Source organism: Clupea harengus, chromosome 9 (assembly GCF_900700415.2).
Source record: "Clupea harengus chromosome 9, Ch_v2.0.2, whole genome shotgun sequence".
NCBI lineage: Eukaryota > Metazoa > Chordata > Actinopteri > Clupeiformes > Clupeidae > Clupea > Clupea harengus.
This window is the reverse complement of record NC_045160.1, coordinates 16,271,480-16,298,740: the sequence shown is the minus strand read 5'-3', so window position 1 is coordinate 16,298,740 and position 27,261 is coordinate 16,271,480. Positions and strand designations below refer to the sequence as shown.

The window sequence follows — 27,261 nt, the reverse complement described above, 5'->3', positions numbered from 1 at the left end:
AAAAACACGGTTACTCTGCATTTAGACAATGGACAGGTAGGACACAACCAGTGATATCATTTCAAACACTTTGAGTGAATTTATTGATTTGTACCTTGGATAATAAAGACTTAAATCAACAGTAAGGAGTTTTGATAAAAAACTAGCAATCAAACTACTGAAAAGGCATACAAACATCGTACAAACACCAACAACAGCACCGTTGGCGCAGGCAAAAGGCTTGCCAGCATGCTAACTCAAGTCTTTTGGTGATATATTTGGCAATGTCGTGCTATGAAAGCTTTTTTCACATTTCCGTCGGGTCCACTAGGGTTTTTTGTTTAATGACATAATGACTCACTATGTTTCTACCATTGACCTAGGATGACCCCATCATACATCTCACCAACCCCTTACACAGTATTTAAATTATTTCTATTACTTTACGGTGTATACATATTTCACAGGGTTAGGTGGGTCCTTTTATCCGCATGAAATAATTGTATATTATTCATATTAATTTTTCTCCCCTGACGTGAATGTTCCTTTGAGATTAACTGATCATGTAAGAACAATCTGATCGCTCCAAATGAGATCCCATCGCTGAAAAACCTGTCACACAGGAAACCACAAGGGAAAAAGGCAACCAGCATGAGCTAACTGGAGAGAAATTACAAGTGGCGATGTGAGAGGCTCTAAATAGGAAAGTTAAGATAAGCCATACGGATAATCAGCAAGTTACATCTTTCTGGCAGAGCGATGGATTTCTACAACGCCCTTGTCTTCGTTCAACCTTCCAGTAGCCATATATTTAATATTCAATTATTTGTCACATAAAACCTCTTAGTCTCTCAGTGTTTAAGCCAAACAGAGCAAGTGTCTCCCCTTAATATCAGTAATTCCTCCACTGGGAAGCGTAACGGCACCACTTAGCTGAAAAATACAATGTGTTAATCAATCATGTTTTCAGGGCTATTGACATTGAATGGGAAAGCAAGCAAACACTCTCTCCGGCTTTTGGGGTGTGACATAAAAGGCTCAATTCAACCTCCATAACAAATATGAGGGATAACAGCCACTAAGACATGAGAGTGTTATGCCTACTGCTTTTCTATCACAGCACTCAGTGCACATAAATTGAGCTGATATGTTCACACAGTTCACAACAGCAGAATACATTGCATATCCTTGGCATGTCCGAAGAGGGGACCAGTATGCATGTACATGCTGGACTGTTAGGATTTTTGAAGGTCAGTGGCCCACCAAGGGATTTTGGAACAATCTCTTGAGATTGTCTTACACAAAAGAGACAAAATTCATTCATAAATTAAATCATATTAATGTATCAGCCTTTAGGAGTGAATGTAATTAATATGCTACACTGTTAGATGCTGGAGGTTCAAATGTGGATCTCCTGGTCCCTTGTGTGTAAAAAATGTCCTCCGGTGGAAGTAAAGAGGGTTCAGCTTCAGGCATGTAAGTTGCAAAGTCTTGCATGGCGCTTAAAGACAGTAGATGAGCTACCAAAGCAAAAAGCACACATACAGAGAACAGTTACAATCAGGGGGTGTGCCTTTTGTCATTGATATTTCAGGGATGAACCACGTATTATTTCTGAAGGCAGGTCAGTGCACGTCTCAATTTCAAATCCGATCAACCCATTTTGAGTCGGTCCAGAACTCATTCGGCCCAGGTATTTTGGCTGGGTTTTCATCAGGCAGGTAAATGAGACACGAACGCCAAGTTTGAAAGGTGGAATGCACATCACCTTGAGTTGGAGACTTTAGGGGGGATCCAATCATTCACTTTCAGCCGTAAAATGTCATTATGCTTCAATGCCATTTGGCCAACAAAGTGCCCCAGTGTTTTCCCTCATTTATCTCAGCATCTGTGACACCTAGCCTATAGGCACGAATGTGTCTGATATGCGCTAGCGTGGGCTGAAATATAGTTTTTGTCATTCTATGTCTTTGTGAAACAAAATCACATTGCTGTTTATCTTCATTTACATTTGAAACATAACTCTCTTAAAGAAATAGCGATTCAGGTCGCACCATACACCACACCACCAAATTATACCATCATATCCAACATTGGCAACCTGCCAGCCAAACAGAAAAGAGTGTATTTCATCACCGGGAAATGAATATTTCGTCTGTACATTTTCAGTTCTGGATCCTGCAGTACTCTAAGCAATGGTAACCAACTGTAACAGCTGATGAGCTGAGATAAGGTCAAGGGCATGCTGAAATAGGAGGCATAACCAAAAACATTTGGTACATCTGCTACAGAGAACATTTTTTGTCCAAGAAGAAAATGATAACTTAAATAGTACAAGCATAATATTGTCTATGGCAGGGGTCTTCAACCTTTTTCAGCCCAAGGACCCATTGGCTGAGAGAGACACTGAGCAGGGACCCCCACCCCCGCCGCCCCAAATTTGGGCCTGATATTCATATCATTTATTTGGAACTAAGTGTCAGTCTCACATACACACACACACACACTCCCCTACACATTTTTTAACAGAATTACAAATCATCTGTGACACACAACTCGTTTCAATTTATTCTGTTTATTATTGACATTTTTTCTCCCTTACAGTTAGCCATCACTCTGTATTCAATTAGGGAGGGACAAATAAATGAGTAGCTTGAGAAGCTTAAGTATGGATGAAATATCTCATACCTAGTGAGAGATCTGACGTTTGAGAATTCATCATTCATGTCTTTGGCAACAACATTCTCCCTATGAAGCATGCAGTGCATCATACATGGCTCTTGCACCGTCTGGGCACATCGCGACACATTTTGGCCAGGGTATAACATGTTCACGGAAAAAATTGTCGATCACTTTGAAAATCTCTGAACTTTTTTTACCTCCAGGCAGCTGCTTACAGAATAGAAATTCCTCCTGCATCTCATTTTGGTCGACAAATCACAAAAAAGCTAAAAGCTGAGCGTCGTTTGACACATCGGTGGATTCGTCTAATTGTAGTGCAAAATAATCTGCCTTTGGGAGTTTTGCGACTAGTAGTGCCCTCACATCAGCTGCCAATTCATCAATAGGGCGGGCATTGGGATGCTTTTCATTTTTTTTACGTACTCATCCTTCCCAAACATTGTTTTGCACATATCACTAGCTGTTGGCAATATTAAACTTTCCGCAATTACGTATGGCTGTTTGGTCTGAGCGACACGAAATGCAACTTGATAAGAGGCTTTTAAAGATAGCTCGCACACTTTGGCTGATTGTCTGATCAAGGTCTGCTGGCCCTCAAAAGATTTTAAACGGGAAATATTAAATGTTTTTTTTCTTTCAAGTGAGCATGGGTTGCCTTTGAGTGTCGTTGCAGCTTTGATGGTTTCATAGTTTCGTTTGATAGCACGGAAGAGCAAACCACGCACACTGCTAATTCTTCACCATCATTCTCTTTGTAGGTGAAGGCAAACTTCAGATAATTCTCTGAATATTTACGTGTCTTCTCCCGTTTGCATTTTTGGCTGTTCATGGAAGGGGTGTTGGCATCCTCTGAAGGTAGATCATCTGAACCGCCATCAGTGGTGTCTGACGAGGAGCTTTTGTTCCGAGAAATTACAAAACGATCAATTATTTCAAATTGTATGGTTATGGCAGGTAACGTCTTTTGGCACCAGATAGCTAAATGTAGCTAAAAGTGCATATGTTACCATTATGATCAAATGATCGCGTGAAGACTCATGGGTAGCCTATGTAGGATATTATTTTTAAGGAATAGAAATCCATTTTTACGTTCTGTTTATGTTTATGTAGTCTTTTGGACGTTTTTAATTTTTGGAAGAGGGAAAAAATGCTTCAGATGAAATAATTTGGCGGGCCCCCTGCAGTACCTCCGCGGACCCCCTGGGGGTCGCGGACCCCCGGTTGAAGACCTCTGGTCTATGGTATAAGCAGAATGCTGTCAGCTGTTAGTCTTTACCTACTACCATGGTCCTTTGTCTTTTAAACCTGGATAACATCCATTATTTATGAATGGACTGCAATGTATCTAAGGCGATAGGCCTTAAAAGTACAAATAGGATAGCTCTATGGTGAGAAAAATCAGTCCGCAGTCTCAAATGTACACCTTAAAAAAAAAAAGCCAGAGGAGATATAATCACAAAGGGTATTTTGACCGAAGACAAGGGGTAAACTGTACAATGTGTAATTGCCTTGACCAATCGATTTAGACCATCCTGCCTTATTCTATTCACAGCCACTCACTGTTAATAAGGACGTCTGATTGAGAATCTGATTGAGCAATCCAGGGTTCATGAGTTCATATCACATACCAATCTCAAGTTCTAAAAGATGCTATCCTTGGACACAAACAGAAACTAAATCATTAAAGCAGACCTAGTGTATATTTAAACATTGTTTCACTGTATACTTTGTTTTCATAAAGGCACTTTCGGTCATCAGATTCAAACAAAGGAAATGTTTGTGTATGTCCGTTGAGTTGGTATAACAGCATTATAAACTTGAATAATTTGTTTGTGAAGACAGCACAATCTATAGAAAACAGATTCTAGTTTGAAAACCTTTGGGCTTTTTGCATCGAATGTATGAAAAATGGTTCTCTGTTGCAGTATCTGCCATTACAAGGACAGCCATTTTGGTAATCTTATATCTGTGATAAAAGGCCCTGAACTAAGTTTGTGAAGAAACAACAAAACAACTCTGAAGAAAAACATGTTCAAGCAAACAAGTCCTAGAACTTGAAAGGTTTGGTAACTTCCTTCACATGTGGAGACTTTGGTGTTTCATTCTCTGCCAGAAATAGTGGCAGTCAGCCCCCCTACAATCTACAGGGTGCGCAGACACTCGGAAGCTTAATAATCACAGTGCTAATGTTTCACTGGAGTCATGGCCTCCTGAGTTAGGCAATTAGCCTTTCTATTCTGATCCCATGCCTGTGAAACCTTTAACTGGGTGTAAATTGAATCTGCTTAAGCTTTCACTCGCTCAGTCTCTCGCCTTTAACTGGTGGTTTGGACAGCTTTGCTGAAGGTTTGGCGGCCTGTCTGCTTTCCTTATAACCGTGAAAAAAGAAAAAGAGAAGATTTCTTGGCAAGTCGTCCATGCATAATGCACAGCGATTCTGTTTATGTGTCTTCTAGAATACTTGCATGCTTTGACAAAATGGTATGGTTATGGTCATTTAACCCCGTGGTTTGGGAAAAATGCTATTGGTTTGCTCACAAATTTTAAATTGCATTGCACTCCATTTTATGGTTGAGGCTGACATTCCCAGTTATTGGATGCCAAACAACCTGAATGCACAGACTGCTATATACATCTTAATCGTTTTCAAATGTTTGTGAGACACAGACAAACAGCAGTAGCTAATACTTCCTGGAATGCTTGAACCTCTGATTGAATGGCCTGAGGTTACTTATTCATAAAATAAAGGTTCAGTACACATTTTATATAAGAACCTTCTGTCTGCTGCACAACACTTACATAGAATATAATCTTTTTTAGAACTTGGTGTGGATTACAAAGCTAAACTAGGATATTTATTCACTTTGAAAAGGTTTTTGAAACCAATAACACTCAAAGGAAAGGACAAAGACCCCCCCCCCCCCCCCCCCCGTAACGTCAGATGCACACATAGTCTCAAACAAATGAGAAGGTCACATATGGAGGGTGGAACAAAAGGAGCACGAAACGAGAGATAGTCACACATACGCAGGAGTCTTCAGTACCTGGAAGAGCAGCACAGAGAGTATGAGCGCTATCTGGACTCCCAGTGGAGATAATAGAACAGGCAATTAGGCATTAGAAATCTACTGTGGGCATCGCTTGAGGGGTGTCCACGAGCCATTTCCAATAGGTTGCTCAGAGACTCCCTTGTCTACTCATTTATTTTCAGATTTAATAACGTATTGATGACACTTTAGCAAGGCAGATTTGATGCATTGGTGAAGATTATACTTGATTGTAAGATCTATTTAAATGCTAGCATTTCCAACACTGCACAGTAGCTATTCTTGTTTTTTAAGCTCTGGGGGGGTTAACATAACATATAGAGGATTTATACAACATGAAATATAAAGTACAGGCGTTTGAGATACATTGATCAGTGCTATTAAATACATTTATTTCCAGTGAGCAAATGTATCGTATCAGCTGGAAATTATGGCAGAGTAATCTAATGTGCTTGTCAACATGATGCAAAAGCACTTTAAATGGAATGCCTGATTCAGGGAAAATCATGTACCAGACTTTTTTTTACCTGTTTAGGAGAGTGATTGAGGTGTAAGCTGATGTGAAAGTCTTGGTAATCATTTGTCAGCTCAGTGTCAATGCACACACGTTTCTTTCCTTTGAAAAAGGAAAGCTTTTCCCAATGACACTTTTCTACAATGGAGAAATTTACGTTTAAAGACAGACAACTTATTTTTGCTTCATGAATAAAGGAAGACTTGGTTTATTGTTATGCAACACAGGGCATTTACCTGTAGGAAACGGAGGCACAGTAATTATTCAGCGCATGTTAGGAAAGCAGTGTGTGTTTTTCTCTGAAGGAAAGCAGGTTTTCACCTTATCTCTGACCCCTGTCTGTTTTGAGCTCATCTGGATCTTGGATAAATAAGCCTAATGTGCAACACCTTGTGTGTGTGTGTGTGTGTGTGTGTGTGAGTGTGTGTGTGTGTAACTCACAGGAACTGTGTAGTTAGCCTCAGCTCCTCAGTTCATGCCATTTATTCTGCCAACAACAGCTTCAGTTAGAACACACACACACACACACACACACACACACACACACACACACACACACACACACACTGGGAGAGATGTTCACAAACATCTATGGCACAGCTTGCAATAAGCACTTTGAGATCACTGAAGAATTACTGATTTATTCTGTTGTGTTTATCTGTAAGGGATGAACGATTCAGGGTTTACTATGAATACTAATGCATTATCAATCCACAGACAACAATTAAGGCTAAGTCATGCATATAGAACAGGTTAATTCACATAGCACCATCTTTCCTGTTCTTTTTCATCTTTTTCAGTGTTAATGTTATCTTGGCAGAATATTATGGACTAAAAATATGTGCAATTTCAATGTAGTGTAAAGGTAAAGTCTTTGATACATGCAAATTCTGCCAATTACTAGCAGATGTCCAGTATGTGGGGTACATCACAGCTATGAAGACCTCCATGTGGAAACACCCACTTCCTACTTGCTCGCAGTATGTAGTCTTTGTTGTGTGTGTGTGTGTGTGTGTGTGTCTCAATTATACCATCATAGTTTTTCCTCTGTAAGCTAATGTTCTTCTCATACAAACAGCATGAGTAAGCCTTTGAGGAACTAACGTTTTATTTCTGTATACTTTATGAACGTGATATCCATCTTATCTGATTTTCTCATTGAAACAGAAATTGCAAAGCAACTGCCCCTTCTCAAACAAGCGGTTAAATCCGACCGCCAGCCGGATCAACAGAAGCGCCCTGTAAACAGAGCAATGGTGTTAGCTGTATTGGACTTCAGGGGTCTGTGGCAACAACAAGACACCATTTAATTAACGAACGAGATGTCAATGGTATGGAAGGCTTCACTGTCTCTTTGACTGCTGCCTGTGTCAAGGTCAATCCATTCTCATTGTTTTCTCCTCGGCCAACGGCAGTGTTTGCGCTCCTGTCTCGGAAACCAGATGGAACGACCGCAAAGCGGTGGCTGCTGTTTTTTCGAGGTGCTACTGGACCAGCCAGTCGAGTGAGCAAACCACATACTCGAAGAAACATGGCCCTTGAATTACTTTTTAAACAAACCCTTTCCAAGGACAAAAGACAGCCTGACTGAATAAATCAACAGAATTCTCAGACACACTGAACATGCACCACACGCCCAAGCTCTTTGGAGCATGCGCAAGTGATTTGATTGAACATTCCTTCCAACAGCCTGGACAGATTTCAGCGCACGCGAGCAGCTGTCTCAGATTACCATAATTTTGTTTCAAGTGGGCCAAGGGCTTTAATCATAAACCGGTCACTAGACACGTCGGAGTCACTGAAGCTAATCTAGCGGGGTTTCAAATGTTCATCACATGCACGTCAAATCATAATGTCACTCTGCTTCAGGTTTTCAAAGTCACTCTCAGCCAGTATGTGTGCCGGTCTTATGAAGGGTTCTTTACAGAGACCCTTTTGGATAGTAGCCAACAAATACTTTTTTCTCCTCTTAGAATGGCGAGTGTAGCGCAGTGTACAAAGTTTAGACCGAGTAAGCATTTAGGGAAACATTTAAATAACTTCATTAATGGGCAGCCTGACCAATGGAGTCTGGCAAAGCAGCCCATGGAAGCATCTTGCTGGGTAATGTGTTTTTCGGTTTGCTGGACCACAGCATCGACAAGCTTGCAGAACACACCCTAAACTGCAGTCTTGCTCAGCTCGCTCTCTCTGATTCTCACACCCGTTCACTCTCTCTTTTATATTCTCTCACTCTCTCTCTCAGCTTTCTCTCTTTCTCTCTCTCTCTGTATCTGACTCTCCATCCAACCTGCCCCCCACACACACTATGTTAAGCAAAAGTAAACACCAAACCTATTACTAGTCCACGCCACTCCACACACCTCCACCATCCATGAGAGCATCCGTGGTGGTACTTCCTCCCTGGGGGGGAGGCTGTCCTCTGAAACCAGAGCATTGCTCCAGAGGGCTTGCAGCCATCGGCACCCTGCAGCGTTTCAGTCTGCGGCATACCTTCTTCACGGCGTATAAAAATATCCTGTATTACCCAGGAAGATAAAGACCCGCAGGCTTATCCCTGAGCCTTTTAACAATATTCAGCACTCTTTTCTAATTAGGACAACCAGCTATGGAGAACTAATTGCAGACTAAACTATCATCTCATTCTTCTTCCTTTGTTTCATGTGCATTCAAAGCAGTCTGACATTTTCCGATTATTATAAGAACGTTCTGGGCTCTCAGTGCTACAAAAGAAATCACTCGAACAAAGATCGTGAGGCTGATGTTAATAACAGACTGTGAGGAAAGTACTGCAGAGTTTAAAGCCTTGTATGTTATTTGCAAAAATGTAAAAGCCTACCATATATTCTTAATGGCGAGTGGTTGAGGTCATGTGAGTCCATTGTGGCAGTAAAGTGCCATCCATTTGAAGGACAGAAGGGGACAAATCAATACTGCAACCCTAGAGAGTTGGTTTACGACACATTCCTTTTACCTCTTGTGTAACACCCATAAATGCATACACTATCCTCAGGAGAATTAATCTCAGCAAACATGCAAATATGTTCCGGCCCCCTTGACTTAAATCACATTATCACACCTTAGCATGGCTGATGAGGTGAACTCATTACGCTTGTTGTTTTAGCTGCATGTCCTGACTGGCGTGATATGCTCTGCACGCGCAGTCAGGATGCTGCTGCCGGTGCTGTTGCTTTTGCTAATGGAGCTGATCTTCTGACTCCTGACCTCGCCGTGGCCCGCCTCCCTTGCTGGAGGCTAATGGATCTCACTCGAGGCTATTCTGTGTGCGGTGGCGCCGGCGCCAAACAGACTCGTAAAACGACAGAAGGTCACAGGGGCACAAGGGTGCAACCCTGCAATTCATCAGAGCGTTATAGCCGCGGACCCCGCATAATGAGCCATAAGCACTGCACACAAGAACATTACTGTGTGGGTGGCTGGGCGGTGTGTGTCTGTGTGGGTGTTTGTGTGAAGCGTGTATCTGTGTGTGGATGATTGGTGTTTTGTGTGTGTCTGTGTTTGAGTGGTGTGTGTGTGTATGTGTGTATCTGTGTGTGGATAAAGTGTGTGTGTATTTGTGTGTGTGTGTCCATGTGTGTGGGTGGGAGTGTGGGTGGCGGGGTGTGGATTGACCACGCTTTCCAGATGATGCGTTGGAAGGTTATACAGCCTCTCACCGGCCTCTGTTTAGATTGGAATGAAGCCATGTTGTGGGGATAATCTCATGTGTGTGGCTTAGCCTCTCATACCATCAGTTCAAACACGATTTATGCCTCCACAATGGTGAGGTTGGAAATGCACAAATGCCTAGACACACATATAATTGCACAATACTTACACAAATGTATGAGAGCGCACACCAACAATTTCTCACCAACCACTTCCGTGTATTTTGTATTACTTTTAATTCATAAGAGGATACACCTACATGTGAGCATCTAATGTCTGAACCACATACTCAATAAGGACTTGACCTTTTGGAAACTGTCAATAAACTGTGAATGATTTAAAGATAGTCCAGTCATCGCCGCTCGATATATCCATGCAAATTTAAAAAGCAAGTCAGATGATAGGGGGTGGAAGATATCCTTCCAAACAGCTTTGGTTCTTTATGATACTACTGATGCATTCCCCACCACTGAGTGCAGTGCAGCTAATAAAGGTTAATGCTAATGGATAGAATTAACTGGGCAAAAAAGATTACTCCTTTCATCTGATTGGACAGAATGGAAACTCTTGATTACCGAGCAGATTTTAGACCAGCCATTTGGCTAGGAGTAAATCTGCCCCCTAAAATCAATAGACCTTACTCTTCCTCAGTCCTCCACTATTTCAGCACCATAATGTCAAATCAATACCTTTAGCCTTAAATTACATGTTATATCCCCAGGTCACCAGAGTGAAATACTTAATGTGTCTGTAGGCATAATGTTAGAATGAGAATTGATGTGGAGAATGGTAAGATACAGCTGATCAAATATATAGCCTAAATCTGCCCCCTGAAGCCAGCATACTCAGTATGCACACTGTGACGCCGAGATGTTGGAATCCTGTGATGAGAGGAAATGAAAGAGTAATACCTTATTTCATAAAAAATCAAAGATGCTTTAGAACTATTTTATGACTATAAAATAACTAGAACTAGTGTAACCCTGTAGAAAATACATGGTTAAGTTTCCTTTGGGTTTTTCTGTCTGTTTAGCAGACAGACAATGTATTTGTTTTTTGCTTTATTTTCTGATAAGGTAAAATGTTCATTTAACAAAGGATCGTAATTTATACTATTAGTAGGAAAATCCGGTGGAAGAGAGATACACGTTCTCTTGAGCTGCGGACAAGCGACAGAGAAGGTCACGTAGTCGACTGCAACTAATATACATTACTCATTAGTATATTATGCGTATGGTTGTCGGCCTGATAACCAGTTTCATAGTGTACATGCAGAAGTAGGCTATTATACTTTACACACAGAAGTTTCAGGCAGTTTTCATAGCCTTTGGTCTGTCTAATGATAGTTAAACCAGTGGGCAGTTTGCTAGCTGTAGCCTACTGTTTGTTTGCTAACTGGCTACTGAAGTGCAGCGAGTGAACAGAACGAGAGGACTGTTATCGGCCAGCGCGAGGAGTGTAGGGATCGCCAAGTAGAAGAGGATGTTGGGTCTGTACAGTGGTTAGGGTCTAAACCATTGACATTGCCACCACAAAGCCGTCGCTGCATAGATTGCCATGTGGAGCTAAAGCACCCATTCACAAACGAAATGCTCATGGTGGAAGCATCAGATACTGACCCATTGCCCGCTGGAGTATTCCTGGAGCCAGTGGTAGTGTTGAAAGCTGCCATACAGATTGAACGGTTTCCTGTTCATGTGCAGAATGAGTCACAACGAGAAGTGAACTTACCTGTAGGGACCGTGATGGGGTGCTTGCATCCAGTTGACCCTGTAGTGCCAGTCCCAGATAGTTTGAAAGGCCCTAAACTGGATGTTAGTCATTTAAACTTTGGTGAGTCAATGGTCCCAGAGCCGTGGAAGAAGAGATTGTGCAAAAAATTGCTTGAGAGAGCCGGTGTTTTTTCGCTGCATGATTGGGATGTGGGATTGGCCCATGGCGTTGAACATCACATTCGACTAACTGACACCCGCCCTTTCCGTGAGCGATCAAGGCGTATAGCGCCCGCTGATATTGACGACGTCAGGAGACACATCCAAGAGCTGTTAGCTGCTGGCATTATCAAGGAATCAAGAAGCCCTTATGCATCACCAATTGTGGTAGCGAGGAAAAAAAATGGGAGTGTAAGAATGTGCATTGATTACCGGACACTCAACCGAAGAACAGTGCCAGATCAGTATACCACTCCACGCATAGATGATGCTCTGGACTGTTTGTCGGGTAGCCAGTGGTTTTCAGTACTCGATTTAAGGAGTGGTTACTATCAAATAGCAATGAAGGAAGAAGATAAAGAGAAGACTGCCTTTATCTGCCCGCTAGGCTTCTACCAATTTGAAAGAATGCCTCAAGGGATCACAGGGGCCCCCGCGACTTTCCAACGTCTAATGGAAAAAACAGTGGGTGATATGAATCTGCTCCAAGTCCTTGTCTATTTGAATGACTTGATTATTTTTGGGAGAACACTCGAGGAGCATGAAGAGCGCTTACTCCGGGTCCTCGATCGCCTTGCTGAAGCAGGATTGAAGGTCTCGGTGGATAAGTGCCAATTCTGCCAAACACAGGTGACCTACCTTGGACACATTGTCTCAGCCGATGGAGTGGCAACTGATCAATCAAAAGTAGAAGCTGTTAAGACCTGGCCACAGCCTACTGATTTAAAGAGTCTGCGATCATTTCTTGGGTTCTGTGGTTACTACAGAAGATTTATCGCTAACTACTCCGCTATTGTGAGACCGCTAACTGAGTTGACCAAGGGATATGCTCCCCCACAGAGAACACACAAGTTTGCTGAGAAGCATAAGCAGGGGTACTTTAAGGAGTCTGAGCCGTTTGGCGAGAGATGGGACCAGTCATGTACGGAGGCATTCCACAAGATCATTCACTGTCTCACCAATGCCCCAGTCCTGGCATTTGCTGATCCCAACAAGCCCTATGTGCTACATGTGGATGCCAGCTTCAAGGGACTTGGGGCTGTCTTGTATCAGTCTTATCCTGAAGGCTTGAGACCGGTAGCTTTTGCAAGCAGGAAGCTCTCCCCGTCTGAGCTTAACTACCCAATCCACCAGTTAGAGTTTTTGTCCCTGAAGTGGGCTGTTGTGGACAAGTTCCACGACTATTTGTACGGAGCTAAGTTTACGGTCCGGACGGACAACAACCCACTCACATATGTGTTAACATCTGCAAAGCTGAACGCCACAGGGCATAGGTGGCTCGCCTCTTTAGCGACATATGAATTTGACATTCAGTACCGCCAGGGAAAAAACAACATTGATGCAGACCTGCTCTCTAGACTACCTGACGGTGATGTTTCTAGAGAATGGGAAGACGTTCCCTTACCCGGAGTGAAGGCCATCTGTCACCGGGTGAATGTTGAGGAGCAGGTTGACCTATCACCAAAGTATGCAATCCAATTGGGTGCACCCCCAGAATGTGTCCCAGATGCTTATGCTCATCCCGTCCAGATGAATGGTGGAGCTCTAGAATCATTGACTAGGGATGACCTGATTAGGGCCCAGAATGAGGACACATGGATTGGTCTAGTCATCAAGGCAGTAAAGAAGGGCAAGTGGCCAAGAGACAACAACCTGCCACCTGAGGTGGAACTTATGAAGCGAGAGCAGAACAGATTGATGTTCAAACAGGGATTGCTGTACAGAGTAAGCAAGAAAGTCTCAGGAACAGAAGTCAATCAACTCGTCTTACCATCCAAACATGTTCCTATCATTCTGAAGTCCATGCATGACCATATGGGTCATTTAGGGATAGAGAGAACTACGGATTTAGTGAGACAGCGTTTCTTTTGGCCAAACATGTATAGTGAGATTGAGAGATACATCCAGAACTGTGGAGCATGTATCACACGCAAGGGTCCAGCTCAAAGGGCACCTTTACATCAGATAACCAGTAGTGGGCCTATGGACCTAGTCTGTATTGATTTCTTATCAGTAGAACCAGACAGCAAAGGAATGAATAGCATACTAGTAATGACTGATCATTTCACTAGATATGCGCAAGCATTTCCGACTAGGAACCAGAAAGCGATTACAGTCGCTAAAGTCCTAGTAGATAAGTTTTTCATCCATTATGGACTGCCCGCAAGGATCCACTCTGATCAGGGACGCGATTTTGAAAGTCAACTGATCAAAGAGATGCTGAAGATCCTAGGGGTAAGGAAGTCAAGGACGACACCGTATCACCCACAAGGTGATCCTCAGCCGGAAAGATTTAATCGAACCCTATTGTCAATGCTTGGGACCCTGAGTCAAGGGAAGAGACGTCAGTGGAGTCTGCACGTCGGACATCTTGTCCACGCATATAACAGCACCAAATGCGATGCGACTGGGTTTTCTCCCTACTACCTTATGTTCGGCCGTGAGGCCAGACTCCCAGTGGACCTCTGTTTTGGTGTGGCTGCGGATCCTAACAACATTCCGCACTCTCAGTATGTAGCGAAGTTGGCTGAAGATTTGAAGAGTGCCTATCACTTGGCAACGGAGGCTGCCAATAAAACACATCAGCGGAACAAGAAATCACATGACAAAAGAGTGTCTTTCCAGATGTTAAAGGTCGGGGACAGAGTGTTACTCAAGAACTTAGGGCTGAAGGGAAAGCATAAACTCCAGAATCGGTGGAGCACAACGCCTCACATTGTAATGGAGAAGCTGCCAAACTTGCCAGTTTTTCGTGTCCAACCAGAGGGAGCTCGGGGTCGAGTGAAGACTATGCACCGTGAACATCTTCTTCCAATAGGGCAGTTTGTCCGAGTGCCCGAGTTTGAGACAGATGATGAACTTCCTCAAACGCCAAAGAGACAGTTGAGGACAAGACAGAAGACTGAAAGGGTGCCAAGGTGTGAAACAGAAGGGGAACAAACAAGTGAGTCCTCTTTGGAGTTTGAAAGACCAAGAACTAGTCAAGCCTCCCAACCAGCATTAGATGAGCGCTTACCGAAACCCCATATACAGGTTCCCAGGGCAGCTCCTAGGTCTGAACCAGGGTCAGAGATTCATTCAGATGGGGAAATGGCGGCTGAGGGGAATGATATGGGGGTTGACCTCAATGAAGCACATCTCACAGTTAGTTCTGAAGCTAGTCCAGATTCAGATGTGGGTCAAGCAGTTGAGCATAATGAGCAACACCAAGTGCCCGTTAGGCCAGACCCTGTTGAAAAACGACGGGTTAAACCAGTCATTAGACTTACCTATGACCAACCAGGTAGGGCAAAAGATGAACCTATAACCATAGTCCATAGGGGGATTATAATTAAAATAGGATACAATTAAGATGAATTGACTGAGGCAGCTTAATAAGGTTTCTCTTTATTTTTTGGTTTGATTGAAAAAAAAAAAAAGGCATTAGAAATCTGATGAGGACATCAGAAGTTTAGAGAGGGGAGGATGTAACCCTGTAGAAAATACATGGTTAAGTTTCCTTTGGGTTTTTCTGTCTGTTTAGCAGACAGACAATGTATTTGTTTTTTGCTTTATTTTCTGATAAGGTAAAATGTTCATTTAACAAAGGATCGTAATTTATACTATTCTTATGTTTAAATATAATGAAGTGGGTAAAATATTTCATTTCTGTTATAACATATTGGCCAATCAGTGGCGAAGGTGAGAGGTCACGGATGTAGGAAAATCCGGTGGAAGAGAGATACACGTTCTCTTGAGCTGCGGACAAGCGACAGAGAAGGTCACGTAGTCGACTGCAACTAATATACATTACTCATTAGTATATTATGCGTATGGTTGTCGGCCTGATAACCAGTTTCATAGTGTACATGCAGAAGTAGGCTATTATACTTTACACACAGAAGTTTCAGGCAGTTTTCATAGCCTTTGGTCTGTCTAATGATAGTTAAACCAGTGGGCAGTTTGCTAGCTGTAGCCTACTGTTTGTTTGCTAACTGGCTACTGAAGTGCAGCGAGTGAACAGAACGAGAGGACTGTTATCGGCCAGCGCGAGGAGTGTAGGGATCGCCAAGCAGGAGAGAAGTCACACAAGCGGACGGCGCGTGAGTCTGACGGCGGCTACTGACGGCGGTGCACGGATTTCCTCTGTGCCCGGAGTTAATCACGTTCGTGAGTTACCAGCTGGTTTTGTTTTGCTGCGCATTGCGTGAAAAGGCCAATTTACGTTTTAAAGGCCACAACGCCCACAAGCAACAACATCAGGTCTGAAACAGGAACAATTCATGTTTGGGGTTTTTTCAAATAGATATATGCCGGCTTAGTTTATCACTTTATGGGCCCATAAGTTAAATGTTTGATGTAATCTGTGCTTGTGTATGATTTGTATGAGGTTATAGGTAACCAGTTCAGTTTGGTTAAACAAGCAGGATAACTGCTATCATTTGATAAGGTATCTGATTTAAATTCATGACAGTGCATTCTACTTTTATTTTTATATTCAGTGGTATCTATTTTATTTTATTGTATACCTGTTGAATTCATTTTCAATACAAGTACCTAAACTATACCTTAAGGGTGGAGATTCATGTTTATATGCATTATTTTGTACTAAGTGGTTTATTACAGTGAAGTTAGTCTAGGTTACAAGAAGGTGAATTGCAGTCAGTAAAGGTATAATATTCACAGCATAATTCACATTACGTTATTGAATTCATATAAGATAGTAAGAACTCAGGGCGTCACTGACAGTACCACATATATGGGCTGGGGGCGCTACACTAGTTTCCTCTGTACAGATATTTTAAATACAATTTAACCTTCAAGGGAGGGCTGACATCACACCAAGAGTACTATTATTAAACAAACCATGTCAAAACTACAATACAAATATACCAAGAGTACTATTCTTTAACAAACCAATGTCAAAACTACAATAAGAAAATATTGTACCTTGCTGATGTCAGTCAAATATGTCAAATATGAAAATTAAAGCTAACTACAGTGCTTGTCGTGTGGAAATTGACATCCATTTTAGATAGGAGCTGATCAGCTGATCAATTCACTCTTCCCATATCATGTAATGGGTTTACGTAGAGGCTAGGTAATTAAAAAAAAAAAGTAATTTACTGTCATATTTAACCTTGTGGATTGTGCACACAATTTAGGTACACAATTCTGGGTGAACACTTGAATGCTCCGTCATAAGACCGCCATAACTCTACCATAAATATGCCAAAGCAGGTGAAATGTTAGATGTTTTACTGTTAATGTTCGTCATTTGTTTTCATGATCTGTAACTGTCATGACAAATCTCATAGTGCTTCATGCTGACAGCTTATTAGTCCGGGAGATAAGCTGACCGGCCATCTAAAGTTAAAACGACAATTTTGTGACACTGACATTTTTGGACACTGACTGCTCTTGCAACTAGTCCTATGATGTAGGGTTTGAGTTGAGTTTTACCGTAACAACATAACTTGATGTAAATGTTATCTGTTTAATTGCCATTCTCTGAACTTACACACTTGCATCTGGAATGCAATGTATGTGTGTGAGAGAGATAGAGCCAGGTAGGGTGTGTGTCTGCATGTTGTGCTGGAATGTGTAGATTCTTGTGTTTGTGTGTTTGATATAAAAAGAAAACACAGTGTATTCCTGTATTAAACACAGCAAGCGTTCTGTAATAAATTATACATATCCCCAACTGAGAAATACAAAGCGCAAACAGTGAACAGACAACGAGGCACTAAAAATCAGACATTCAATTGCTTTCTGAAACTTTAATAGGAACATTATGATATCGAAGACAGTGATAAACGCACACTACATCTCTGTCTGTGAAAAAACTGCTCAGCCTCTTATTGAACTCCGATTCCAATGTGGTGAATTATTCATAAAAGTGAGCCCCAAATCAACACACAATAACGCACGTTGCATTGTAATCTCTACTCTTGGTTATTCATCCAATGGACTGGCTCACAATGCCCTGCCACTCCTTAGCAAACACTTAGAAGGGAAACAAAATAGAACCCAACCAATGACACGGGGTGGTTTTAATTTGGTTGTTTTTCTCTTTTGGATGAGAAAATAATTCGAAGGCTTTTGCCAGGAGCGGAAGCAAAACAGAGAACTTGAATTTGTGGCGTAACAAAATACCGATGCTGGCACGCACGGGGTAAGGGAGCAAGCATGAAATGGAACTGAATGCAGAAGGCATTCAACTGTTACCCAATCAGGATGCTAATTTAAAAGGTGCCTTTAAGCGCCCAACAATACTGATGAGTGCCATAGGACAGCATCGTGCTGTTTGGAATGATGTGTGGGGTAGAAAACTTGAAACCTGGAACCATATTCCAAATCAACAAGTCCACCACACCTGGAATGAACAATCTGTTCACTATCTCTTGTTCTGGTTGTAAAATCTTGATATAAGTTTAATTAAGAGTCTTGTCACTAAGCTAATAAGACCTAAACCAGCTGCAAAAACACAATACCATCTGTGTGCTATGACAATAATATTTCACTTACACACACACACACACACACACCTCTCCTTCCTTTTAAGGACAATGTTTCCATTCCGCTGTACTGTCATATACTTCATTTGTGATAACTACCATTCCAAAATCTTACTTATCGGCTAATGTAAGATTAGCAATTGCTCAACGACTCTCGTCTTCCTCTTGTTGCTTAAAACCCGTGATGTGCCTCTGAAACCAGTATAGTGCGTAAGACAGTATGTTTGTAGCTTTCTTTTAATGATGCAGCAGATGCTATTGTTTTCTGGTTTTCTCCAAAGATGGGATTTAGCTTATATGGCGTCCTGGGGGACCCCCCCCCCCCCCCCCTTCTTATTTGATAGACTCCACCTATCTCAGGCTCCCCCTCCCTTTCTGTGACCACTGAGTGGGATACCTTCCCAGGCAGTAGCCTGCCTAGCTCATAAACTACAATCAGGGTGCCCACTCCAACAAGGTTAATTGAACCACATGGTGACATGATATCATTGACACAAGGTGCAAATGAGCGATAGAAAAACGATCATGCTAATGTCACGATTACAAATTTTATTCTGCAGGCGCCCCATGGCAAGACGCCGACTGGGAAGCTGCCCCTGTCGCCCATACCTAGATCTGCCACTGGATGGGATTGACGAGCTGTTTTGAGTAGACTTTCATGTCAGTACGGTAATATTCACATATTTATGAAGTGTGTGTGTAATGTAAACATGTAATCACCAGACTGCAAATACAAGGCAATAATAACAATTTCTACAGTCACTTTTCAGGACCATTACAGCACACATTCTGACATTGCTATATTCTGGATGTCCATTTATTCATCTACCACATCCCTTTCAAGGAACAATTTCTTTGTAAATCATGTTGTCTGCCTCTTTCAAAAATGAACCATGAAGGCACACACTTATGTTCATTGGGTCACATTCTGGCAAAACAATCAATTTGTGAATGAATCCAACTGTGACGTAATTCGATCAATGACATTTATAACAACATGTCAACCCAAAGGTATTCCACACAGAATCACAGTCCCCCTTAGTGTATCCACAGCCAATTTTACACAGTGTAGCTTAAAAGATTACTAGCATGTTTTTTTTTAACACACTCCAGAACTGGTCCCATGCGAGAGATCTCACAGATAGAGTTGATTATTTTCTGTGGCATCGGTGTCCTGAGTAACCAACTGACATGGTTTAATCCCTTTGCCTCCACGGGGAAATAAAGTCTTTTGCGATAAAAAATGGAAATAAATCAAACAGAACGGAGGCAACTGGGAAAGACAGATGAATAGGGGATGGATGGAAAAGTATCACTTTTTCTTTGCCTTATAGTATTTTACCATCTATAGTTTACCACATTGTTACAGAAGTTCATATACAGTAAAAACAGATATAAATGAGTTTCCACTGCAATATCAGTCAAATAATGACTCCCTGTTTCTCAAAGCATTCCTGGCCATTGCTCTTCTTTTCTAGACAGCCTTCAAAATGAACTCCAACCACTACCAGTCTCCGGTTGACCACAGCTACAAAGCCTCTTTTTTCAGTGCACTGCTTAGCAAACATTGACGGTCCTGTCCCAATGCACCAATTTGCCAATCAGCACCTTGTCCAAGAATCTGCTGAAATTTCATTCCCCTGGCCTGACTCAAATATCACTGTGTCGCCCCATCCCTGACACTGCAAAAGCCTCATTCAACTTACTCAGATAAAATAATGTACTCAGCTTTCTATCTAGCATAGCTGGGTTGAATTTTATTTCCTTCACTCACAGAATTTCACAAAGCCATGTTTTTTTCTTACTCAGTGAATGGCTCTTGAAAATGAAAAAAAAAAAATGAAAAAATGGATGCAAGTATGTCACTGGTTTTAATATACTCCTGCCTTACAAACGTTACAGCGCATTCACTGTTTCCTAACACAACAGGGAATAGCTCGTTAGCAGACTTAAATTAAATAAAAAAGTCACTGACAACATTTCTGGTAATTTCAGGTTTAATAAGGCCTCCACATCTAATGTGCATGAGGAGAAAAAAGAAACTGACTTTATATATGCAAGTCAGCACTTGCTGCTCGTAACAATCACAGCTTCCCCTCCCTGTACATGGCAGGAAATGGCACACACCGTCTCCATCGAGGCCCCATGAGTTTGTGCCGTCTGCCAGCAGACATCCCTGCACACGTCTTAAAAATGCCACTCCTGTCAAAACACAATGGCGGTAGTGAACAGTGTGTGGTGTCATTATTTCATAGCTGGAGGGACATCCCTGGCGAGAGTGCCGGCTTGAATCTGGCCCTTAGGTCCGTACATGTGTGACGGAACTGACAGTGGAAGCAGAAGACGGTCTGCAGGAGAGAGGAGCAAGTGGTGGGGACCACACACCTGCGGTGATGTGACTGACAAGCCCCTACTGCAGAAGGGCATTCCGGACAGCAAAAGTGACCAATCTGTTCTGCTACATTGCGTACTTTCGATCCAAGCGCTGTGTTATTGCTGAGAGTCTGAGGATACTGGTTTGAAGGACAAAATAGGAAGGGATTGGTTGCGTTTAATGATCTATTTGCATACTGGAAAAATCTATGAACGAATCTATGAATGAATTAAATTGGGATTTGCTGTGTCACTGTTTTAATCATTCACTCTCCACTCCACTCCACAAGAAAGTTTCCTAATTGTCTTCAACAAAACACATTAAGTCGTAATTCAAAGAGCAATTATCAGAGTGAAACTGTAAACAAAATAAGATTTACGAAAATCCCAGTAACATTTACTGACATATCGTGACACCATTTAGGCTACGGCTCAGTTTCATTAAGACAATCTGGCACATTTTCCTCTCTACAGTAATGACCTAACCAGGCCTTACATGATAAGAGAGAAAAATCTTGTTAATGACAATACAAGGTAACTAATTATCCATTTTCTTCTACGACAACTGTGGGGTCATTATGCTTTCTGCTCAAAGGATCTTGAATTTGCACTGTGGATATGTTCTTAAATTAGTCTGTGTTGAAGAAAATGAATGTGTTCACCCCACATTCAACCCTTTTGGCAAGTGCTTGAAGAGTTCAGCTGGCAGCACACATGCTAAGAGCACTGAGGTCACCGGTTCAATTTTCTTCAGATTCACTGACTTGAAAATTGCCTGCAACTGTCCTACCTTGTTCCAGTTGTTAATTGCATTTACTCTGAAACTTACATTAAGCTGTCATGGAAATAGAGATCTTTGCTGCCAGTGTAAATAAATGAGACTGTGAGAACAGAAGCACGACCCTTGTCTTGCCTTGGCTAATTCTACGCAAATACCATTCAACATATCAATTTACTTGAAGTGTTCAGAGTATTATGTTAGTTGAATGTCAAAACAAATTTCAGTTGTTTACTTGTGAAAGTGGTGTATAGAAGGACCTGGAGATCAGTACACCCTATAGGATTCTCCTCTCTAATAAACTTCTCAGAAAAAAATTAAATACCCATGAAGGATGAATTAAAGTTTAGAAATGCCTTTAAATCTTTCGTAATGTAAGACACTGTCATATTGCACATCTATAGCATTAGCCTGTAAGGTGTAATACATTATATTATATCCTGTGAGTGACCATGAGATTCATGATCCTACATTTCCCTCGGAATAAATAAAGTATCCATCTATCTATCTTTCTATCTGATCAATCACCTGCTGTAACTACCAGAAGTAGGCCAGCATAATATCCAAAATGGTAATCTTATCATGGTAACAAAGGTCAAGCTGAACTAATCATAGTATGGGAATGGGGGTAGGTCATTGAGAACCATCTCAGGCAGCAAGTCAGAGAAACCTGATCATCATACAGAACAACAAAAAGTTTGCATTAGAAGCCTAGCTTATTTACATTAAAAGCCTAGGACGTGTCTTAAACACTATACAGTTCAGGCTAGAGTTGAGATGCTTGTTCATATCTGCACCACTGAATGCGGAGTATGTTACACGTGCTTCGTTACTGCACTTTACTGGAATAAAGACAGATTGCTGCATCAACCACAAAAGAAACGTCCTTTTTCCTTACAAAGGTCAACAAGGATAAGAACAAGCAGTATTTCTGCAAGCATGTTTAGCTGTCCATTAGAATGGAGTTATATATGTGCGTTTCCTAGAAATGATGGTGCCAGGTTGTGACAGTCGCGGTGCGCACTTATTACATAGTTAATTCTTTGTTTTAGCATAATGAGGAATACTATGTTTATGTCTCAGGGTCTGTCTTGTTATTGTGTATTGTTCGATTTTTGTGTCTACCCCTTTTTTTTTTTATAAATGGTGCTGGCCCCTTCCTATATATGTGTTTATTCAGCCTAGGGGAATTTAGTCTTCTTGTCTTGTCATGTACGTATGTGCATCTATGTAGACCTTTAGACTGCTGATTGTTCTTGAGAGGCTTAGCAGGTATTTGTATAGAGATCTAAACTGCTGAATGTTGTCCTCTACTGAGTTAGAGGCTTAGCAGGGTTTTATATTGAGACTACTGAATATTGTCCTCTGCATACTTAGAGGTATAACAGGTGTTCTAGAGACGGCTGATTATTGTCCTCTGCAAAAAAAGGGCTTAGCAGGTTTTCTAGAAATTTTTGAAGAGTAATTAAACATTCTAACTTAGAACCCTCACTCTGCCTCTGAGTTTTTTGGCCAAACCCACATTTTGACGGCAACCTGAGGTTCAGTCCGTCACACTGGTAACCCCGGCCTGTTAATGTGTTCACAGAGATACAGTACATATCAGGGCATTCTTTTTGAGACGGGAAATTACCATCAACTGTAAAATGAAGCCATACACAGAAGCATGATACTTCCTTTGAGTTCTTTCTGTATTAAGCACTGTCCTGTGACACAATCTCATGGTGACTGAAAGATGATATTGGTTTGAACTTGAACAATCACACTCCAGTCTTAAGACTCCAATTAGACTTGGGTGTCTTCTCTAGGTCTGAAGCCAATATCTTCTCCTGCGGATCATTTCATGAGCTTTCTTGAACAGAGCCTTTAAATAGAAAAAATAAATAGCAGCAATTTTCATGATTTTACAAAGCAGAACGCTATCATGGTGCACATATTGTCTTGTGGTCTTTATTGGCCAAGTGGGTAATAGATCTATTACAGCCCAACTGGAAGTCTTGACAATTACCTGTAGAGTTTAAAAAGCACAGATAAAAAACAAAGTCTAGGCTGCTTTGTCTTTGTCTATGTTTCTCTCTGGTTCTTTCTGATTCTCACCCATGCAGACGATATGGACACAAACAAACATACAGGCTCATGCTATACATCTCTTGCATCAAAGCCAGCTAAAATGTTTAACTTTCTTCCTTCCCACACAGACAAACACACACATACACACACACACACACACACACACACACACACACACACACACACACAAATACCATATTAACATTTGAAGAAACAAGAAAAGATTCTCATGTCGTGAACCATCCAAGGTCAGGGACAAGTGTGTACACACACACACACACACACACACACAAACACAAACACACTGACAAACCAGCATACAGAGTGTGAGAAAGAGAGAGTGCATGTACTTGAGAAACAGACCTGCAGTAGTGCTGCTTTCACCCCTGAATCATTCCCTCAGGACACAAACACACATCCTCTCAGACAATATAAAATCCATATTTATAGGACCAACATTCCAACTCAACTATGTGTGGTGTTTGCGTGTTTGTGGGTTGTTGATGTGACAAGTTGTGTCTTAACTCAAAATAAATTGTAAGTTTAAAATTCAATGGAGAAGCCCTATAAATGGTGCGTATCCAAGAAAGCGGGTCAGTTTTGACCCACCCGACACACGGTTAATGCACAATAAGACCAAGCAGGGGACACGTAGGCGTTTGAGTGCACACCACTGTTCACACCATAAACACCTGTCTCACTAGAACTCTAGTCATAGTGTCACTCCAAATACTGTGAATATCACCTTGTTTAGGTGTGCTATAATGCATTTGCCATATGGTGCACATGCAGGTAAAGTGGGTCTTATGGTAACATGGCGATAGCAATATCAATAGGCCTTTGTTTCCCCATGTCCCAGTACCTTCAGCTAAAGATTTTTAGATTCCCCTTTGAAACCATTCTTCTGAAGTTGCTTGGATTGCTTTAGAAATTTCAAATGTTGTGAATACTATAACTGTTCCCACTCACATCTAGCACTTTACAATGGTTGTTTCCAGACATGCACTCTATGTGAAGATGGGAGGCTTCAGATGCATTTAATAAAGAATCTGTCAGTGTTTGGAGCAGAAATGTCAAGCGTCTCAACTTCCTTTTCTGCTCCATAAGATGATGGTGTTCCAGTTGATGAACCAGAATGACATTTCCAACCTGAGTCTCATAAGCCCTTACACAATATCTCACTCCACATCTGGTGACATGAATGTTTACTGTAGAGTTTACAAACACAGTGGTTTAAGTCAGTGGCGTCATGCCCATTCAAGCTGGTACCCCACCATATCAGTTTATACAAAATATTATTTTATGACTATTAATAAATATGACTGAATTTGTTAATATGTAGTTATGGTCTATAGCCTTTTAATATACCGTCTGAATATGCAACTTATAGTGGCAAAATAGGTATTCCTACCTGCAAACATTTCTTTACCAACAATCAAACTATACCAACAAGTTCATCTTATGTGTCACAAGATAAATCTGTCAGAGCCTGATGGAGGCTTTAGGCTTTGAGAAAGGTCTCTGGAAACACAAGATGATTACTATAGAGGGGTGTGGTAGGGTAACTTGGATGTATGTCTTGAGAAAATTACTTTTTTTTCTAAAATAAAATTTCCAACTCACACAAGGATTTCATCCTTTTTACATTGTCATTAGAAAAACTTCAGCTTTCACTTTAGAACAAAGGATTTGTTCTAGTGGAATAATGTGGAATAATGAGATATTTATAGGTTTAAGGATGAATTTGTCTGTAATTTTAGTGGGCTATTTTCATACTTTCAGTCTGATATATATGGAAAGTAATCCTTCACGTTGGATCATGTCGGATCAGTAATTATATACTATGTAGGTATCACTGATTGATGTGCCCTCACTGCTCTTGAGCAACGTTTACTTTAGAAGAGGGGTCCTGCCTCCCAGTCACCACTAGCAGCCTGGGTGAGTACAATTACCATTCATTAGGCCTGCTGTGCCATTGCATTGAGCAGTCAGCAATACCTGACTGCATTTGCAATTTGTCAGTACAAAATACCTATTCTATAATTATTCTGTCCCTATAAGTAACGTATTCAGACAGTGTATTAACAGGCTACAAACTTTCTATTTTTGTTTTTATCATATATCAGTAATGTTAGGTTTAGACCAACTAGTTGGTTATTAAGGATGTCCCAAGAACATATGACATGTTCAGTGAGAATAAGAAATTGGCGAATACAGGCCTAATAATTGATCAATGATGCTTATTGCAGACTTTATCAGGCACTTATACAGGCACATACAGTATTAGTTATGTGTTATTGGTTAACATATGTTCCCTAAGCTAAAGTGTTCCCGAATGTCAAATTAACACTGACAAGACTGGTGACTTAAAATCCATTTTTGAACTTCACGAGAGATAATATGGAAGTCTGTGCAGGTTTTCAGATTGACAGGAAGCTTATTCCGTTCTTTAATAACTTTGGAGGAGAAGGCGGATAGTGCAGAGGAGGAGCCTCATTTAGGGACGCTGCATTCTCCCCTTGAAGCAGTCCTTGAAACTCTGCTCACTCGCACAGAGCGGAGCTGAACACAGCCCTTCAATGGCGGGGGAGCAGCATTATGAATAATCATGGTGGCAGGCTCCTCTCAACTGCAGGCCTCATTATGGATGTTCTCTAAATGTATTGATTGATTAATAGTGTGGTGCTGAAAGAGCATCAATTTCACATTTTTCAAACGTGTGAAAAGCAATTAGTCATAAACACTTTTTGAACAAATTTGAGAAATATAGGCATAGTTTGTTTTGCAAGATAGTTGGCTAGTAGCCTACCAGGTCAAGTTAGTAGCCATCCCTCAATCACGTTGTTTATCCTTCTGGTTCGCTAGCTAGTTGTGACTGTGTTTTTACCATTACTATCAAGTACACAAGTTATAGTTAGTAAAACACTGAATTCTATTTGATATTTCCAGGTCAAGATGCAGAGGGGGAAAAAAACTAAAAACAGAAAGAAAGCCACAGGCCTATCCTCAGTCAGGAGGTTGATAGTGCAAGAGGTAAGGAATGATGAACGGCTAGTGGTGATGGTGGATCTTTCAAGAAGGCTGTGCAGTTTGGAAACTAGGTTACTACTGCTGAGTCATGTAACATCACGTCAGCACAGTCTCATCTGCACTCATGCTGCTTCCTGTGCTCTGGGTTTGAAAACAGCTATTACACAGTTCCTCTCACCTGTGGATTTAATATCTATGTTTTCTAAATTCATTTGCATTGTGGATATAGTTTTTTTTATGGGAATTTGAAGTTTTTGAGGGAAGCAGGCAAGATTTAGATCTTTTTTCAAGAAAAGTGGCAGCCTGTAGAAGCTAAACTATAGAAGTGCGTGAGTAAGTCATCGTCACAACACAAATAGAGATGAAAATCTCTAAATCTCTAAAATATTATTTGTGTGGGAGATTAAGTGGGAGATTACTGCACTATCAACTGATTTAAAAAAAATATTTTTTAGAATTTAGGATTTAAAATAATGCCTCTTACGTCTCTGAATATAAATGACAAATTGCACAAAATTGCGTAATTAAAAAAAAAAATATCTGGGGAAGGACCACCATGCCCTCCACACTAATTGCCCCACCCACACATACACAGAACTTTAGCTTGCATGACGCCCCTGGTTTTAGTATTCATGATTAGTCTTAACACATTATGAGGCAGTTGAAAGCTAAAACGCTAGACGAAATAAGC

General features: G+C 41.2%; 1 protein-coding gene and 1 long non-coding RNA gene across 2 annotated transcripts in view; one reads left to right on the top strand and one right to left on the bottom strand.

Annotated features, from left to right (window-relative positions):
- LOC105897163 (limbic system associated membrane protein) overlaps positions 1 to 27,261 on the bottom strand; it is a 367,602-nt gene that overhangs the window by 114,700 nt on the left and 225,641 nt on the right. The gene's annotated exons all lie outside the window — the stretch shown is intronic.
- LOC116221844 lies at positions 15,907 to 22,094 on the top strand. Its single transcript, XR_004164310.2, has 3 exons — positions 15,907 to 16,064; positions 18,880 to 18,979; positions 20,575 to 22,094. It is a non-coding gene; the product is annotated as an uncharacterized LOC116221844 (long non-coding RNA).